Source organism: Ambystoma mexicanum, chromosome 6q (genome assembly GCF_040938575.1).
Source record: "Ambystoma mexicanum isolate Mex_15411 chromosome 6q, UKY_AmexF1_1, whole genome shotgun sequence".
Classification (NCBI taxonomy): Eukaryota; Metazoa; Chordata; class Amphibia; order Caudata; family Ambystomatidae; genus Ambystoma; species Ambystoma mexicanum.
Window position 1 is genome coordinate 395520316 of NC_090937.1, and position 18923 is coordinate 395539238.

The 18923-nt window shown below is 44.6% G+C and overlaps 1 protein-coding gene across 2 annotated transcripts in view; it reads right to left on the reverse strand.

The window, feature by feature from the left end:
• CFI (complement factor I) overlaps positions 1-18923 on the reverse strand; it is a 325763-nt gene that overhangs the window by 187299 nt on the left and 119541 nt on the right. The window lies entirely within an intron of this gene.

Genomic DNA, 18923 nt, shown 5'->3' on the forward strand with positions numbered 1-18923 from the left:
CACAGGACAAGTACAACAAGAAACATGTAACACATACAACAAGAAACATGTAAGGTCATAGCAGAAGGAGGCGCACTGTAGGGGCTAAAAAGTAGAGGCTGGGCCTGAATGTGTCGGCTCTTCTGGTAATTCGAAGAACAGCCGTAACATATATACTCAAAGGCAAATGCTGGGTTTTGCTTAATAGTGAAAATCTTCTGTGTTGAGGATTATAATGTGTTGAGTGCATGTTCTCGCAGGGATGTGTGTGAAGAGGTTATTGGTCCCCGTCGGTAGTGAGTGTCAGGTGAGGCATGAATGGGCGTGGGCATGGCGTGTCAACTACCTCTTTAGAAGAGACACTTCCTCTTCAATGCACCCCTCATCTAGACTCATCTAGACTCTTGAGGCCCTGATTCATGGAACGTTTTCCTATGGGATTGCGCCATTATAAAACACTTCCATGAATCAGGCCCTTAGTCTGCTGTATCTCTCACCTGTTTACTGTCTTGGCTGTTTTTTCAGTGCCCTGAGGCCTGCAAGCGAGTTGGTGCGTAACAAAAATTTAAATAAATAAATAAATCAGGGGGCGGGGGTGTGTGGTGGGGGGGGTAGATTTTTCAGCCAAAAACACAGCTTTCATAACGAGCACAGATTGTCGACTTTCTGTTAAGATTTCTGGAATCGCCTGCAGATATGGGACCTTTTGGAAATGCCTACAGGTTTCCCCTCTGTGCATGTGGAATTACTTCTTTAAGGCTGGCAGAAAAGGAGCATTAGCACTGCTCTCTGTAAACACAGGCGAGCAGCGACACAGTATGCATTGGCTAAGCATTGTGGGATGTTAGCAACGCTAAAGTCAGTAATGTTTTCCCCATTAAATTAAGATCTAAGGCCTTATTCAGGGTTTGGCAGTACTTCAAATACCGTTATAGGTAAACAAACATGCAGTAAGGCGACGGGTGTGCTTTATTCAATCATGTGCGCCATTCAGTTATTTCCTGCTTTGGAGTCCTGCGACACTGCATATGGATTACTATTACCACATGTGACAATTACCACACGCTGTATGGTTTCGTGTGGGTGAAACTACTTCCACAGAATACCAGGCAGTGTTACTGAGTTTCAATTTAAAGCTGTAAATGTGGCGGTGTGATAGAAGGGGTGGCAAGCCCATTACTGTCACATTTCACCGTACCAGCGAACTCCAAATTAGGCCAAAAGTAATGGGCACTTTAAACTATTGTTCAAGTTCCCTCTGTAGGCTTCTTTTTCATTTTTAATTTGCTTGGCTCGTACAACACATTCCAACTGTTCTATTTTACACAGTATTATCCCAGTCACATTGCACATCCATGTCATCCCCTTTGCCACTCCAGTCCAATTACAACATTCTCAACGTTTCGCTTTGGCATAAGTGTCTGCGTATCCTCACTCAACCTCTAGGCCAGGGGACTGCAACCTGTGTCTCTCCAGATGTTTAGGACTACAACTCCCATTGGCTATACTTAGCATGGTCAATGGTGAGGGCTCATGGGAGTCGAAGTCCAAAACATCAGGAGAACCAGTGGTTTCAGGCCCCTGCTCTAGGCTCAAGAATCAGTTATTCTCTCTCCTTAATAACTGCCTTCTGAAGTGTACCCAGATGTCTTTGCGCCTGGACATCCCTGATAGCATTGCAATAAACCGTTCTTCGCAGTTATTGGCCCACACTAACTCCCTCAGCCATTCCGCCACTGTCAGTGCAACATACCCTATCCATTTTTTCAATAGACATCTCTTTGTCAGTAGGCATCCCAGATTCAGAAAACATGTCTGACCCTGCCCTACACACAAAACAAGCATCCCTTTACATGACACGGTCAGGTACTTCACTATGTCGCAAAGTCTATCACATACCCGTGTCCAAAAGATAGTGAGTCTGGGACACTCCCATGACATGTGTAAGTAACCTGTGTCTTCATTCTTACAGTGAGGACAGAGGCCTTCCTTACCATGGGTAGAACCATTTGAGCTTCGCTGGAGTGTAATGTAACCTGCTCAATATTTTAAATTGTATACGTTTGAACCTAGTGTTCAACGAGACCTGACACGGGAGGTTTCCCATCTTGTGCCATTCGTCATCGGACATTTCCATCCCTGGATCGGTAGCCCATTTATCCCTTATTTTAATTGACCTATCAGGCACTTGTTCAAGAATCATCTTATATAAAGTTGCCACTATTCTACTGCACTCATTGAATTTGCAATATATGCCACACATGCCTTCTCTGCCGGCTCCAGGGGGTAGGTGTGCCATTTCTTCAAGATTGCTGTCGTCAATCTATAATATTGCAAAATTCAGTGAAGTTGCCTTTATGTTCACTCTTCTAGTTCTGCTTGCTCAAATATTGACCTTCTGTATACATTTCCCCAATTGTAATGTACTCTAATCTATTCCAATGTGACAGTATATCACAGAACGGGAAGTTCATCAAGGGCGGCAGGCCCGGATGGCCTGACCAACGAGATCCTAAAGAAAGATCCGGACAGATGGGCTGCGTTCATGTTAAAATTATTTACAACTGTGGTAAGGGAGAAGAAAATACCACAATCCTGGACCTGTCCCATAATTGTCCCCATCTTTAAGAAGGGTGATAGGTTAAACCCCTGTAATTATAGGCCTATCACCCTTTTAGATGTGGTGGGCAAGATTTTCGCAGCAATCATTTTGAGACACCTTAATGAATGGAGTGCCAAATTCAACCATCAGGATCAGTGGCAGTCCGGCTTCCGTAAAGGGATAGGCACTAATTTAAATATTTTCATTATAAATATATTTAAGTGCCTGGTCCACCAGAAGAAGATAAGGGCAATCTACATCGCCTCGATTGACCTGGAGCAGGCTTTCGACTCAGTCGACTGCAGAATTCTGTGGGACAAATTGAAGAAATGGGGTTGCCCTAAAGCCCTAAGAGAACCTATGGAAGCACTACATAGGGGATACCACCTTAAAAATCAGACTGGACAGAAAGGGTTTATTGTCTGATGAAATTCCCTCAGAAAACAGGTTAAAACAGGGTTGTCGCCTGGCACCAGCGGTCTTCTGTCTTTTTATATCTGATATGGCAGAAGCATTTATAAAAACCAGATCTTTTCCACCGAAAATAGCCGGCCACTCTGTGGGACGCTTACTATTCGCAGATGATCTGCTGCTCCTTGATTAGACGGAAATTGGGCTGCAGAGACAACTAATGGATTTGTCTCACCACATCAACAAAAATGCCCTAAAGATAAATGCAAAAAAATCCAAAATACTGCTTCTGGGAGACAGTGGAAGGGCGAGGAAGTGGAAGAAATGGACCTGGACACTAAATGGAGAACAGATACCAGTAGTTGGTTCTATGGTGTATCTGGGGTCGTCTCTAAATAACAGCGTGAATGACGCTCCAGGAATAGCCCATTTGAGAAGCAATGCCAAAGATCTGGCATCGCAAGCTTTACTCATCAAAAGACGATACTGCAAATTTTCCATGGTACCTACTTTGGATTTCTATAAATTGAAAGTGGCGCCAATAATAACCTATGCTGCTGAAGCCAATTTATTTATGGATCCCAAAATCTGGAACCGATTGGAAAGTCTCTTTTGGAAGAGGGTTATGATGTTGCCTAACTCATTACCTATTGAACGGGTTTGAAGGGAATTGGGCCTGACTTCTTTATACTCCCATATGGAATGGAAATCCTTATCTTTAATGAGGAAATGTCTCCAACCACCAGCAGCGAGCGGCTTCTCGATTATTAGGGAGGCTATGGAAGGGCAGCAGGTAGCAATTTTAAATTCCTGGTATGAGGCCTGCTCTTCCATATTGACAAACATTGCTATTACTGAAAAGACACTCACCGAAAACCCAACGAGGGTGAAATATAAATTATTGGACTTGGATTGGATCCAGACTGAGCAGAAAGTGAACTCCTACAAATCGTTTGCTGACGATCCTGAGGAACACTATAAAAGAGGACATGTCATGTCCTACCTTGCCAGATTCCCCTAAAAATTGGAGCGACAAAACTTCCTGAGACTCCGTTTGAATCTCTACCCAACACGGGAGGTTATAGCAAGGAGAACAAAGGCCCATGAAGGAAAAAATTTAAACTGCCGAATATGTAATAGAAGTAAGGAGACTCTGCAGCATCTAGTACTAGTATGTGGGCCCCTAAACTCTATAAGAAATAATCTCCTGGGAAGATTTATAGAGGAATCATCAACGAAATCGCAGAAGGATTGGTGGGCTTCCATAAGATGGGGTGGACAGCTTTCTCTGTCCTTAGCCGTACTACAGCTGGTTAGAAGAATCTTCACTGCTATGGAGGTCACTACAAGCCTGGCTGTGGAATGAAACCAGCCCTAGACTTACTTTTCTCCTTCTTCTCTTTTTCCCTTTTCTCTTTTTTTTTTTCTTTTCTTTGGAATGTAGAATGGGCCTTTGAGGATGACGATGATTTTTATCTGTTTCATGTTTTGTACATGTTTGCATCTAAGGTTTAATTAAAACCAAGTCATGTGTAAATATAAAAAAATAAAAAAAACAGTATATTCTTATGCCAAGATGGCAGAATACCCGGGGTCCTGCGCAGTGGCAGGTTTTTGTAGTAGTGGGTCCTTGCACCTGTTTTCAAAAATATTTTGCGCCATGCCAGTAGCAGTATTCTCATAGGTTCAAACTGGCAGTCATCAGTGTAGTCCTCTCCTACTAGCAGCGTTTTCAGCTCTGCCTTTCCAGCCACTGCCTGCTCCCGCTTAACATGGGGTGGTTCCCTGCCCATGAATCCCTCTCTATGATATGATTGCACACTTTCTTCCCATTTTGCCGCACTGTTACGAAATGCCACAAGTACTGGAACAGTATCCTGTGTAGCACAGAGATGAATGTCCTAACCTACCATATGGGAATTTTAACAAACAAGTTTAGCAATTTAGGCAGGATCATCATCTTGATCACAGACATTCTGCCCGCCGACAGCGGTATGTGTTTTTATTTGTTCAGTTTAGACTCAAGGTATCCCGTGTATGTACCGTAACTTTGCACATGCACTAGTTCCTTGTGTCCGGGGACCATAACCCCCAAATATTTAATACGGCCCTGTGCTCATTTTAGTTGGTGTGCACACTGAGGTGCAGCTGTCTTTCTCTTAAGGGAATTTAGCATAGTTAACCATGAATCCAGAGAATTTGCAAAGTGCATAATATCGTCCATAACCGGATTCAGGATTTCTTGTGAGTTTCTTATGTAAAGGAACATGTCGCCTGCGTAAAAAGAAATAAGGTCCAGGGAGCCAGCTATGCGAATTCCTTGGCGTGCGTGTCGCATTCTGATCAGGTCGTCCAAAGGTTCGATAGCTATTGCAAACAGTAAGCGGGATAGCGGACATCCCTGGCGTGTCCTCCTCCCCAATGTAAAGGGTTCAGACACTATCCCTTTTACCAGCACCTGGGCTGTGGGATTTCTATATAAAACTTTTACAACTTCTATGAATTGGGTACCAAAACTGCTTCTTGACAGCTTTAGAAAAAGGAATTCCCATGAGACCATGTCACAATGATTTTGAGCATCAAGTGAGCCCACCACCACAGCTACTTCCTGGAACATCCAAGAAATAATGTTAAATAATTGATCTATATTCAGTGCCGTTGATCTACCTGGAATAAACCCAGCTTGATAGTGGTGGACTGACTATATATGAAATCAAGTAGAGTAGCCGATTGGCTATAACTTTTGCACATATTTTATTAACCAACTTTATAAGTAATAGCGTTCTGTATGAACCGCATTCTTCCGCAGGCTTTCCAGGTTTAAGGAGCACCATTATGGTTGATTCGCAAAGCGCAGCAGGCAGGTTGCATTCTACCGAGACTCTTCCCATACTCTCAGCAAGTACAGGGCGAGGATAGTGCCAATAGCTTTGTAGAATTATGTGCTAAGGCCATCTGGGCCATAGGCTTTGTTCCTTGGTAGCACCTCTATTGCTTTAAGGATTTCCTCCAGCATTAATGGGATATTGATCTGGTCTCTTGCAGTACGAGACAGCTTGGACATGGGGGTTTCATCTGATAATGCATATGTTGCCCCTTCAACTTTACTGTTATGTACCCTATACCGCTCACTATAAATATTTCGGAATGGGGCATCGATCGTTTTATCAGTGTGGCGCCTATTTCCCTCCTCGCCACATATGAATTGCATGTATCCTGGCCCCCTTTCCATTCGTTTGATGCGTCAGAGTCCTCTGTCTGGGTGCTCCCCTTCTCCATACTTCCTAGCTGCCATGGCTCTATCAAAGTATTTGATCTCCCTGTCTGTACGGTCTGCATGCTCTCTAAATTGATCCAATGTTGTTTTCACGGCTGCTAACAGGGTCTTGGTCATGGTTGATGCATATTAATTTTCCAGTGCCCTTAGTTTTGTCTCGCATGTTACTCTGTCTCTCTTAATAGGCTTTAGGACGTCCATTTCTGTGGACATAGCTATGCCCCTTATATAGTCCTTATCGGCTTGCCAGACTGTCCCCACTGGTGTCACCAATTGTCGTTTTGAGTAAAATAAGTTTGTATGTGGTCCCCAATGTTAGCTTTAAACACAATGTCCAGCAGCACTGCTGACTTAAATCTCCAGTGTCATCTACAGCCTAATGGGAGAGTGGTCCAAATATGTGCGCGGGAGGATCTCGATGTGCCATATGTGTCTCATGGGCTGCCGTCTCATGAGTACCAGATCGATTCTGGAGGCCATGTCATGAACTGTAGAGTAGTATGTGTATTTCCGTGACGTGGGGTGTAACGTCCGCCACGCACATAGCTCCAGTCGCGCCATGCCTTTCATTATACTGCTTGCTGCTTTGGTTAGTGGTGTAGGTGCAGTCCCTGTACGGTCCACATGCAGGTCAAGTGTGGTGTTCATATCCCCCCCAGATTATCAGTAGTGATGGGTGTGTCTCAATCAAGTCGTGAATCATGTTATAAAATGCGAGGTCGTCTACATCGGGACCGTACGTGTTTACTACAACTTCTATGCCCTGTATCTTGCAGTGTATTAGCAAATACTTCCCGTCTGGGTCTATGTGCCAGTTTATATGATTTTCAGCAATTGGTGTATTAAAATGGAAACACCTCTAGATTGGGTCGAATAGTCAGTGAATTATCAGTTGTCGCCTCATGTTTTAGCAAAATGTTCATTTAGCCGACCGGTGGTGTGTGTCTCCTGGAGGAAAAGTATGTTAGCTCTGTGTCTGTTCACATAGAAGATCATCTTAAGTGATTTTGATGGGTTCCTGATTTCCTAATATTCCAATTTAATATGTTTACAACAGCCATTCACAAGAAGTATGAAGGCATACATATAGTAAAGCCCCAAGCTGTCTATGTCACTCTGTGTGAAGAGTCGGAGTGTACCATCCCAATGTGCACTTTTTGCCAAGCGTAACTTTTGATAACATTTATCGCCACTGACCTTCTTCCCCCTCCCTTACCACCCCCCACCAATCAGGGCAATGTCATCCCAACTGACACACTCATCAACCCCCTTAACAAAGCCCAGCAATCTAGCATGGGGGGAATAACTGCTGCAGATGACAATAGCCCTGCTGAGTTACCTCGGTCACTCGCTTGTTACAAGGATTTCTTTGTAACCAATAGTTTGAATATGCCCAATCAAAACAATCAAAAGAGTTCTTAGAGAACAGTAGCGTACTGCATTCTCTGGGTGTGACAGATTCCAGTGTTACCAATGTACATGAATATTCTCGCGAGCTTAGAATAGGCCATTAGCCGATATCAAATTGAATTTATTAGTATACTTTCAGCATTTTTGCTTTGTATATACAACATAAAAAACAATTTTTAAAATGTACATTACATACATAAAACACATATAAATTACTAAATTACATAGCTATGTAACACATCCATAACATTGTATTTACTAAAATATTTAAAACAATTTCGTCAAATATATCCACATATCAGATACATAGTTTCTTTCTAAAATATAGGTGGTTAAAACTGTATTTCTACGTTATTCGTAAAGTGCAAGTATCGCTATCCATTTCATATAGAATTTGATCATATTGTAGATAAAATTTTGGTTATTTCCATTCATGAACATTTACCATAACACAGTTGGGTCCTGAGAGCTGAAACAATTATTGTAAACTTTCATCGTCTGTTCTCTAATATAATCCTTACTTTCACATCTTATCAAAATATGTTCTAACGATTCAATAGTGTTTGCGCCACATAACCGACACACACGGTCATTTTGTGGCAGTCCATTTTGCGCTCCTTCAGTCTGTAGGACTTAACTTTTATTGAATTTTAGGAGTAGGTACTGTCGCATCATCCAAGAATCAGGAAAGGCCACAATACAGGATGGTGGATTAGTTTGTGAGTCAATGTACTGGATAAAAGGACCACTATGAGAATTACACGCTAATTGTGCTGTGTTATTCTCACAATCAAATATTCTGATTTTCTTTTTCATCCAGTATTTTAGCCTTTTTACATTGATTGCGGATTTAACAATATCACATTCCCCCTTCCATATATTATATGTAGTGAATATTGTTCCCCATGTGCTAATCTGTTCATAATTATCTAAGGTCAGAAAGGCCTTGGCATAGTCAACCATTATCGGCTTGTTATTCAAGGTCATTAGGTCAACCGAACACATATTGTTAAACTAGATTAGATAAACATCAACTCATACTCAAGATAAAAGAACTCAACAGATGCAGAATGCGACATGCGGAACAGTTTTTGGAGCATTTTGGCTTCGAACTGTATTTAACTTTGTATGGAAACTGTGCCCCAACATTTCAATTCCGTATGCTAATACTGAAATTATTTTCATTGTATACAAGAGAAGTACAGTCTTCACTGAAAAACCGCCATTTCTTCCTATGAAGGCGCTCACAGCGCCAACCGTTCTCCAACATTTCAATTTAGATTTTGCCCAGTAAAGCTTCCAATTTAGGGACTCATCAACTAAGAGACCAAGGTATGTGTATGAATTTACCCGTACTAATTTTTTCCCTTCAAGAAACAAGCTCATATTCACCTTCTTTTTACTTTTTCCACTGAATATCATCACTTTACTTTTTTCTGCGTCCACTCGCAGGCCATTCTGTTTAGCAAAGACTATTAGGTCATCAAGTAAGCTTTGTAGCCCCTTAGGTATGTAGTACAATAACAGCAGATCATATGCGTAGCCCAGCCAGCTTATGCGCTCTATACCCACTTTTACAGGGGTCAGATTGGATGGATTAAATGACATGAAGAGATCTGCCAGATATAAATGAAATAAAATTGCGGCCACTGTACATCCTTGTTTTACCCCTGTCCCAGTGGGTATAGATACTGACAATTTGCCAGTGGAATTTAACCTGATTTTGACCTTTGTTTCGCTATGTAGTAGCATGAGCATCCTTAGCAGTCCCAGCGGGATGTTCCATGCTTTAAGTTTGCGCCACAAGTTATTTCTTCTTTTTATTTCTGCAGAGACTAGTACTAGGATGTTATGAGATGTTCTGAATTTGGCTCTGAATCCTGTTTGGTACTTACTTCGGGTCTTAGGCTCATCTATCCAAGAGTTTAGATCTGCTAGGAGTAATCATGCCAAAACTTTTGCTGGTATGTCCAACATGGCCAATAGTCTGTAATTCCGGGGATCACTTTGTTGGCCTTTTTTATATACTGGCAGAATATGGCTCTCAGTCCATGTTGCTGGGAGTGTGCCTGATTTCCCGATTTTGTTCAATAAAAGCAACAATGCATCTGCGCATTACTCAGCTGACATTTGCAAAAGGCCGTTATTTATCCCATCGGGACTACATGTCCTTGATCTATTAAGTTTTTCAATTATTATTTTTATTTCTATTCTAGTGAATTTACAGATCGATGCTGTATCAGGAATTTCCATTTCTGTTTCATGCTCATCACTAACTCCCAAGGTTTTTATTATATGTTCTACCCATATTTGTTATTGCCAAATTAGCAATAGCAAGCCAACGTTGATGATTACGAAGCCATCATTTATAGATGGTTTTTGCCTCTTTGATGTTATTATTTACTGCTGCCACGTCTTGGCTCTATGTATGAGAATCTAATAGGTTAGCAATCATTGTGCGTAGCTCTTTCTTGGTCTGATTGATCTTTGGATCATGGGCATTGTACTATATTGGTACGTTCCTGAACAGACCTATATTCACGTGTAGATACTACTACATTTGCAATCTGTTTTAGCATTACTCCAAAGGCTTCACGCAGCTTTTTGCCATCCGTCTCTTCTGCTTGACAGAGACTGACAAAGTCAGGGAGTATGTGGTCAGCCATCACTTTACCCTTTCCTAAACTAGCTGCGTTCCATTGAATGTTGTTTTAGGCATTATTCACGTATATGTTCCCGGACCTATCATAGGCTATCTCCTTTTTTGTGTTGCCTAAGGGCTTGAATTTCACACATAGAGGTAGATGGTCACTCTCATAGCCGATCTCATAGCCGATTTCCCCTTCCATCGTGCCTGTATATTCTCTTGCTGGTGCGCCCCTCTCTGCACGAGGGCTAGGTATATTCGCCTCAATAAAGTTCACTGCCTCATTTGGTATTGTGAAGAAGAAAGAATTATCTCTGTATTGCATTTGCAGTCTTGCCGGAAAGAGCATAGCATATTGGGCAGGTCTTTCCCTCAGTAGCTTCTTCACCCCGGCAAACGATCTCCGCTCTGCCTGCAGCGCCATCGAAAAGTCAGGGTAAATATGCACTTTGCTCGACTCGTACTGTAGCAAACCCTTCTCTCTAGCCAGCCGCAGTCCCCGTCTCTGTAGTTCAGTAGTCAAACTATGATGGGTCTTGGCGGAGCACCCAGTCTCGGCCTTGTGACAGGTTTGCTGTGCGCTCGCTCCACCACATAGTCATCAGAGAATGTCAGGTCACCCAGTATTTGCCGTAGCAGGCGCTCTATCAGTTCCTCCATCATGCCTTGACCAATAGTCTCAGGGAGGCCTATTATGTGGATGTTGTTGCGCCTCGGCGTGATTATAGGTAATCTCGTATTTGAAGTGACATTTTAAGGGCTTTATTAGTCTTCGCCATTTGTGCTTTCAGGTCCTGAATGTCATCTTCTGTCATGCTAATTCTGGCCTCAGTTTCAGTTATTCTGGTGTCTCTTGCTCCATTTTGGCTTTGAGGGACCCAACGCTAGTCGTTATATCATCTAGATTGGAGTTAATAGATGAGAACCCTGATTGCAAGCTGATCAATATTTAGCACAGATCTGGAGCATCGCAGATTTCTCGCCAGAAACTGCAATAGGTTCCGCCCAGGGATTAGATGCCTGCCGGTAATAAGCCTCCATGTTGCTCTGTTTCTTGGACCCACTGCTTCCCTTAGTCATGTTCAGCTCGTGGCCCAGGGTCCGAGACTTCTCAAATGTGTCTTGGATGCCTTCCACTGCCCGGCGCACTGCTGTGCACTACTACCTTTTAGTGCACCTGTGGTGGGAGGTGTGGATGGGGGTGGCCTATACTGAGCCCCAAGCCTATGTCACTCCCACATAATGTCTTCCATATGGGCTCTGGTAGATAAACTCTTATGGTGGGAGGGGGATGTCATGTTCTCCCCAAGTGCTGTATCGCAGCAATTGGTCCTGATCCACTGGGCACCGATCCGATCGGGTAGAACTCACCTTGCACTTTCTATTCCGCCTCCACCCGCTCCAGGGCTCAGGTGCCTGGGCCATCTCCCGGCCTCGATCCGATCAGGACGCGTGTATGGGGCCTAGCGCCTCCTCTGCAGGTCCCTGGAGAGGTGTCTTCAAGTGGACTCAGTTTATTTATTTATTTTATTTATAGTGCATGCAAGACAAAGCCCATAGGCATCGGGGCGCCAACAAAGACAATACAACCAAAAACATAATTCAGAAAAAGTAATCGGAGATAAGCAGGTTAGAGCAGTCCAGTGGTTAAGTCAAATAAAAATGTTCTCAGCCTGTGTTTAAAAAGATGTAGGCTAGTACATGGTCTGAGCAGACTCGCCACAGTATTTACGCCTACTGTTCACTGCAGGCACTCCGGGGGCCACCCTTTGCCAAGTACCTCGGATCTGGCTGCCTCCAGCATGGCGGAGTCCAGCGGTCAGCTTTTCCAGGATCAGGCAGTCCTTTGCCGCGCGACTTCCAGCAGGTGACCTCTGGTTCTGCACCACTCCTGTGGTATCTCAGCACTGCCGGGTCCAGGGAGATCCAGGTTCACACCACCTGTGCAACTCCCCTTCGCTATCACCGGTGTCTATCAGTAGGCTACAGACCTGTTGTTCTCTGGGGTATATTCGTTATGAAGGGGGTGGTCAGCACAGAGATTTAACGTCAGGCAGCCATCTTGTAGGATGCTCAGTAGCACCCCCTTCCCTCTGTAGGTTTAACCTTTTTCTTTCTTGCATAAATTGGACAAATATTTCCATAGATGTTTGCAGATTTTCCTGCAGATGTTCACAGCCCCTACTTTGCTGGACAGTTGTATACACATTCAGACCCTCCAGCTTATAGCAATTTTGCGATCCCGCAAAATGCAGCAAAAACGGCCGTTTTGTGAAAAATGCCGCAAGAATTGCCGTTTTGTGCAAAAACAGCATCTTAAAACAAAAAGTTAACTTTTTTTTTTAAAGTAATCTGCAAAAATTACTGTTTTGAAAAAAAGAATCCTCAGGATGCCAGGTTCTCAACTTTTATTTTTTTTTTTACACAAGAAATGAAATCACTTGCGCCCCAAAAAAGTGCAGCCCAATCCACAAGGGACATTAATGGGCACATTTTATATGCGCGCCCATTCAGATGGCCTTTTTCACCTCCTTGATCAAATAAAGTGGCGTTTCTGTCAATTTAAAAGCGCATCCCTCATTTCGAAGCAAGATGCACTTTTAAATGTGCAGAAATTGTAGGCAACCCTACGCACACAGGATGTGGTGCTGCCACTGCACGACAGGGTCTTTCCTGACCCTGTCATGCATTTCTTTTAAGGTATGAACCGCCGCTGAGTCGCTTGCATTTCTGTTCCTCAAACAGGATAAAAATGCATTTTTTGGGTCAAGGTGACCTGCTCATTTCCAAAAATGGGTTGTCTAAAAATAGCATATCCTCCGTTCTTTTTTTAAATGCCCCATTATTTGAGGAACTGGGTCAAAATCTACATTTAAAAAAAAAAAAAATGGTTACACTATGAAAGAGGGAGAGTGATGGGTGAGATGTGAAGTGATAGGCAAGAAAGCAAAGGGAGAGCAGTGGGTCAGAGGAGGAAGCGCAGCACAAGAGAGCAGAGGAAGCAGTGATGCGGTGGGCCAGAAATCTAAGAGCGAGCAGAGGTACAGAAAGTAGAGGCAGCGTGTGGTCAGTGAGCCAGAAAGCAGAGAGGAAGCGGTTGGCCAGAAAGAGGCAGTGAGCTGCAGATTGGAAAAAAGGATGAGGGAAGAATGCGATAGAATGGGAGAAAAGATGCAAGATACAAAAGCAGCACAAAAGAATGAAGGACTTTATATTGAGGGAGGAATTGTAGAGTGTAAGGTGTGAGTTGGGAATATGATTTGGAGTGTGGCAGGGGCTGGGCAGTGCAAATTGTGACATTACATAGCACGTGAGTATTTGTATGACAGAGTGAGAGGTTAAGGAATTTAAGTTGTGATGGAGAGTTGGTGAGATGTGTGTTGGTGAGAGAGGTGTGTGGGTGTTTGGGGGATTGGAGAACATAGAAGGGGAATATTTTCAGCATTACAATTGATAATGATCAATTTAGTTAATACTATTAAATAGGCATGAACATTAAACCAGAAATGTAGCCAAAGCAAACACTGTTCTGCCAAGCCAGAGACATCTGGGACTCTTCCTATTAAATTAATTAAAAAGATACATAATAATGATACCCTGGCTCCCTTCTAGCCTTGCACTCTGCCTATTTCCTGCAATGTGGCAATCTTACACCCTCCAGTTAATACAAAATGTCCCGCAAAAATGCTGCAATAAATAACGTTTTTTGTGCCGCAAAATTTGCCATTTCATGCTGCAAAATTTGCCATTTCATGCCGCAAAATCCTGGAAGGTCTGCACAGTGGTGGGGAGTGTGAGAAGATACCAGCACTTTGCAGTAAGGATAGCACCAGTAGTCCTACACAGGTTTAGTTTTCATTTACTGAGAAGCACAGCACTTCTCAACAAAGTGCAGGTATTTTGAAATGTTGAGTTAATGGCAGCACCCCTCCACAGGACTACACCAAGTATCTGGAATAGCAAACTACTGTTGTTTAAGGTCTTGGCCGAGAAATCAAGGACTGAATGGGGTTGCAATCCAAACCCCACTTCTGTGGGTCTGTGACCTATCTTGATATTTTAAAAATATCCTGAATGGCTCGGTCTTGGCTATGTGGGCTGATGAATCCTCAAAGCTCCTACTTATAATCTCTTCACTTTCCGCAAATGTAATGCATGAAAAATAGCCACAGGAAAGATACGCACAACTCGAAGAAAATGGATGCAAATATTGTTTTTCAAAACACATAGTCACTCACAGACGACCACTTTATTGCAGGAAGTTGCTGTGTAGGTTTTAGTCTCACACAAAGCAGGAACAATACCGCGTTAACTGGCAGCACTGTGGCACACTGGCCGGGTTCAGCACGAGCAAAGGTAATGCAGCCATCCCTCAAAGATACACTGCACAAGTACAGACCTGAGGAAGGCAGTAGTACACACTTCCATTACGCAGGCAACAGGTTCAGTAGCATAATGGCCCTGGGGCAGGGCTACCTTGCCACCACACAGGCTCCACAATTAAGGAAACCAAGAGAGTTTGTCCAGTTTCTGGGATGTGTATGCCCTGCTGCTGCCCCTGCAAGAGACATCAAAATGGTCAAGCAGCCGCCAGAGAGTGTCCTCGCTGTCCTTGATACCATTAATGTCCATCTAGCAGCCAGCAGTCTAATGAATGGCTGCAGCAATTACCATAAACAGTGGTGCCCCTCCGAAAATGTTCAGCTCGGATTAATCTTGTGTGCAAATGTTGTACATATTAGGCATGACAAAAAGAGGCATGTCTTTGTAGTCACTGTTTGACATTCATATGGATTCATCACAAAGGCTTTACTATTCTGTGTTCAAATCTTAATGAGACATATGGGACAGTTTACAGAGATCTCAATTCGTCATATGGTCAAATTTGAAATGATCTCCCATTCCTGATTTGCAGTCCAGCATTTGCGATGGGTACAGAAAAGCTAAATTACACATCCAGACAGCACCTGGATTTACATTTTACAGGAAATTATTTTAGAGTGAATGAAGTAGTGAAAAGTGGGCAGTGGTTCGTCTTCATTGGCACCATTTGTAAACTTTTCGCATTAAACAGTTACTTTGCATGTAGATTTCATATGTGCGGCAGAAGTGAAATATTTACCCTTGTTAATTATGTGGTATAACCGCAGAGGGTCAGTTATACATGAATGTAGATCTCCAGATCTTTGTGTAACTCGTTTGTGTATGTACGCTCCTGTCTTTCATCCTCATGCAAGGATAAAATGAGCACCATTGAATGGGGAAATAGTAACTTCTATTATTTACAATGCAGCCAAGGTAGAGGCACTCACTGCGGTGCAGTGAAGTTTGCTCCATGCAACGGATAGCCTTTAGTCTGCATGGAACTGCAGTGCCTCTGTCCCTACTGGCACTAGGTCAAGGGTCTTCAACCTGCAGCTCCCCATATGTTTCTAAATACAGCTCCCATGATCCCTCACCACTTACTATTCTGCCTGTGGCTATTTGGAGTTGTAGTCAAAAACATCTGGAGAGCCAGTGGTTGGAGGATCTATGCACAAGGTGGTGCTAAGGAAGCCATGAGGGCTCCTTGCTTCCACATGTTATGTCTTGTAACCTTCAATGGGACCTTCAGTGGCAGGAATTCTGGTTTTTCATTTCATTTCCGCTTTATTTTGATAAAAAGAATTGACCATAAAAGCCAACATCTACATAGACAAATGGAAACACAATCACAGTTAATAACAGCAAGAACTACACCTTTTGACCAATTAATTAAATTCAAATTACCAATGCTAATATAAAAACAATGGTTAATCAGTGCCAAATCAGAAGAGAAAAGTGCTCATGTGCATGCATGTTAGGGGGAATTCTCTGTAAAGGCTAATTTTCCAAACCTAGTGAGTCCCCCAGCAGCTTTGCTGGATTTTTGGGGTTTAATTTTTTTTCCTGCTAAGAGTGAGACTCTTTTTCTCCCACTCTTGGGCATGATTTGAGAAGGGGGGACCTGGGGGGAACGCAAAGCGTTTCCCCCCGGGGTGTATTTTGGCGCTGCACACGGCCAGCGAGTGGCCGTGGGGGGGTAGAGCGCCCTAAGGGGTATTTAAACTGTCAGGGAAGGTTCGGGAGGCAGGCGACGGTTGGACTTTGAGATTGTTCAGTCCTGGTCGCCTGCTCCCGAACCTTCCCTGAAGTAGCTGGGCCTAGTGTGTCGAGGTTAGTTCAGGTGAGGCAGGTTTGTTGGTTAGTTATAGGGGGAGGTTAGGCATTATCAGTTATAAAAAGAATATTATATTTTAATTATATATAGTGAGGGGTGCCGTAGATAAGACACCCCGCTCTGTTTACCTGAGTTTGTCTGCTTCGCATCTTTATTAGTGTTGCCTGCAGAGCTGAGTTCTCATTTCAGCTCTGGGTTTTGTCAAGTGGGTAGGGGCCCCCCATTAATCCGGTGTGAAGGAAGTGAGGTTTTTATCAGTGGCAGCTTGTGTTATCGGCTGCAGGAATCTTCTGGCCCGTGCCCCGTGGCCATCTGGCAGCTCTGGCGTAGCTGCCTGGGGTCTGCCAGCCCCCCCACATACTGCTGTAATTAATCCAGCTTGACAGTTTGCTACGCGCTTCTGAGCGCGGTAGCATTCGCAGGTTGAAGGGGCACTGCAGTTCCCTTAAAGGGACCGCTTTAATTTCTGTTCTAGTGCGGTGCGGCCCGCGAGCCGCTAGGGGGCAGTGTATTAAGCTCCTTTTCAGCCCCCCTTTTTTTAAAGTGGGCTTCTGTTTTTGTGTTTTTCTTTTCTCGCTTGTGGTAGGTGAGGAGTTAGGGGAGGGTGCTTTTTTAGGGCAGGGGTATTTCTTCAGGTGGGGGGATTAAAAAAATAAAAATTGTGGTTAGGTTTATAATAATAATTTAGCATTTATATTGCGCTGCAAACCCTCTGGTGTTTGAGCGCTGCTTATTATTACCCACGGTGTGGTGCTAATTGTTTTACAGCCCATTTTTATTTTTGTTGGGTTTCCAAGGCTAGGGGTAGTGGTCCACGGGTAGGTGTTGGCTCAGGGGCTTAGTTTAGCTAGTTTAGCTTCAAGGGGCATATGGTAGTGCACAACCAGATTATTGGTGCACGATGGTGGGTCAGGGAGCCAGTAGGAAGAGTAGGGTGGATGCTAGGGCTCTGAGGGAGGCCCTGGAAATTATTAGCAGGGCATCTAAGGACCAATTGGAAGGGGTGGTGGGGGAGGTCACGGGTGAGGGGGAGTTAGGTGGGGGCAGGCGGCATCGTAGAGCTGCGGCAGATGGGGCTTTCGCGGCAGTGGTAGCTTGCACCCCCGCGGCAGGGAGAGGGGAGGTTTGGGAATCCACGGGCAGGAAGATGAGGAGGGAGATAGACAGGAGAGCAGCCAGGGGAGCAATGATTTCGGGTGGGGAGCCAGAGAGGGATGGAGTTAATGATGGCCAAGGGGAGCTAGGGGATGTTAGGAGTGCGAAAAAAGGGGTGGGTCAAGGGAGCCACGCAGGGGGGGTGATGGAGCGCAGAAGGGGGCGACAGGGCAGAGGGGAAAAGGGGGTAAATACCTGCGGAAGAGTGCAGGTGGGAGAAGGAGAGAGAGGTCCCCATCAATTGAGGAGGATGAAGAGGGGCGCAGAATACCCCTCCCCCCCGGGTAGGAGGTGAGGGCGGAGGGCGCTGCGCAGCCCCAGCTGTTCAGGTAGAGGGAGAGGGTTTTAGAACGGCCCCTCCTCGGTCAGCGCATAGAGAGCCGAGAGGGTACAGCACGTCCCCTAGCGAGGAGGATTACAGGGTGGAGGACTGCACGCCTCGCCCGAGAGAAGACCAAGCAGGGGTTTCTGCGGCCCTGCCGAGAAGACATCAAAGGAGTGGCGGGGCGGACGCCACGGGCTCGCAGGAAGAAGATCGACTCAACTCGAGCATGAGCTTGCATCCACAATGGTATTTAAGGGGTGATGAAGTTGGATTGGTGGATTATGTGGAGCAGTGGGAGGAAGAAGGTTACAGGGCTGGGAGGGTAAGGGGGGAGGAGAAAAGAAGTTTGAGGGGGGAGTGGGAAAGACAGGTGCAGGGCGGTCGGATGGCGAGAGGTCGGGGGAACAATTGGCTGGGTGAGTATGCTGACATGTTTTGTCCCCGCAGTAGGAGCCCTCTAAGAAAAGAGATGAGGAGCATCGGTGTGGACGCCAGACCGCAGACGGGCTGTGTGGAAAGAAGTGAGCGGGAAAGGGAATGGTCATCTGCATGGCAGAGAGGGGACACGAGAATGGGGACGGGAAATGAAGGGTCTGGGCTGTAAGGGGTACGGAAAGAAGTTGGTGTACATGCCATTGGATTCTTGGGATATGGGAAGGGCATTTGCTCAGTGGAGGTTCAAACGGACAAGGTGGTGGAGCCATTGGTGCTCGAGGTGCAAGTTGCAAAAGGAAAGGAGGTTGAAGTGAAAGGAAAGGAGAAAAAACTGCCGTACATAGGTATCACAAAACCCTTGGAGGCGCACTTGATGGCAGCGACCAGGGAGAAGATTCAGGCGGGGGAATTTGTAGATGTTTTTAAACTGCTCCATAGGGAAGTGAGAGCAAAGGAGGGGTCTAAGGAAGAAGAGAGGGAACT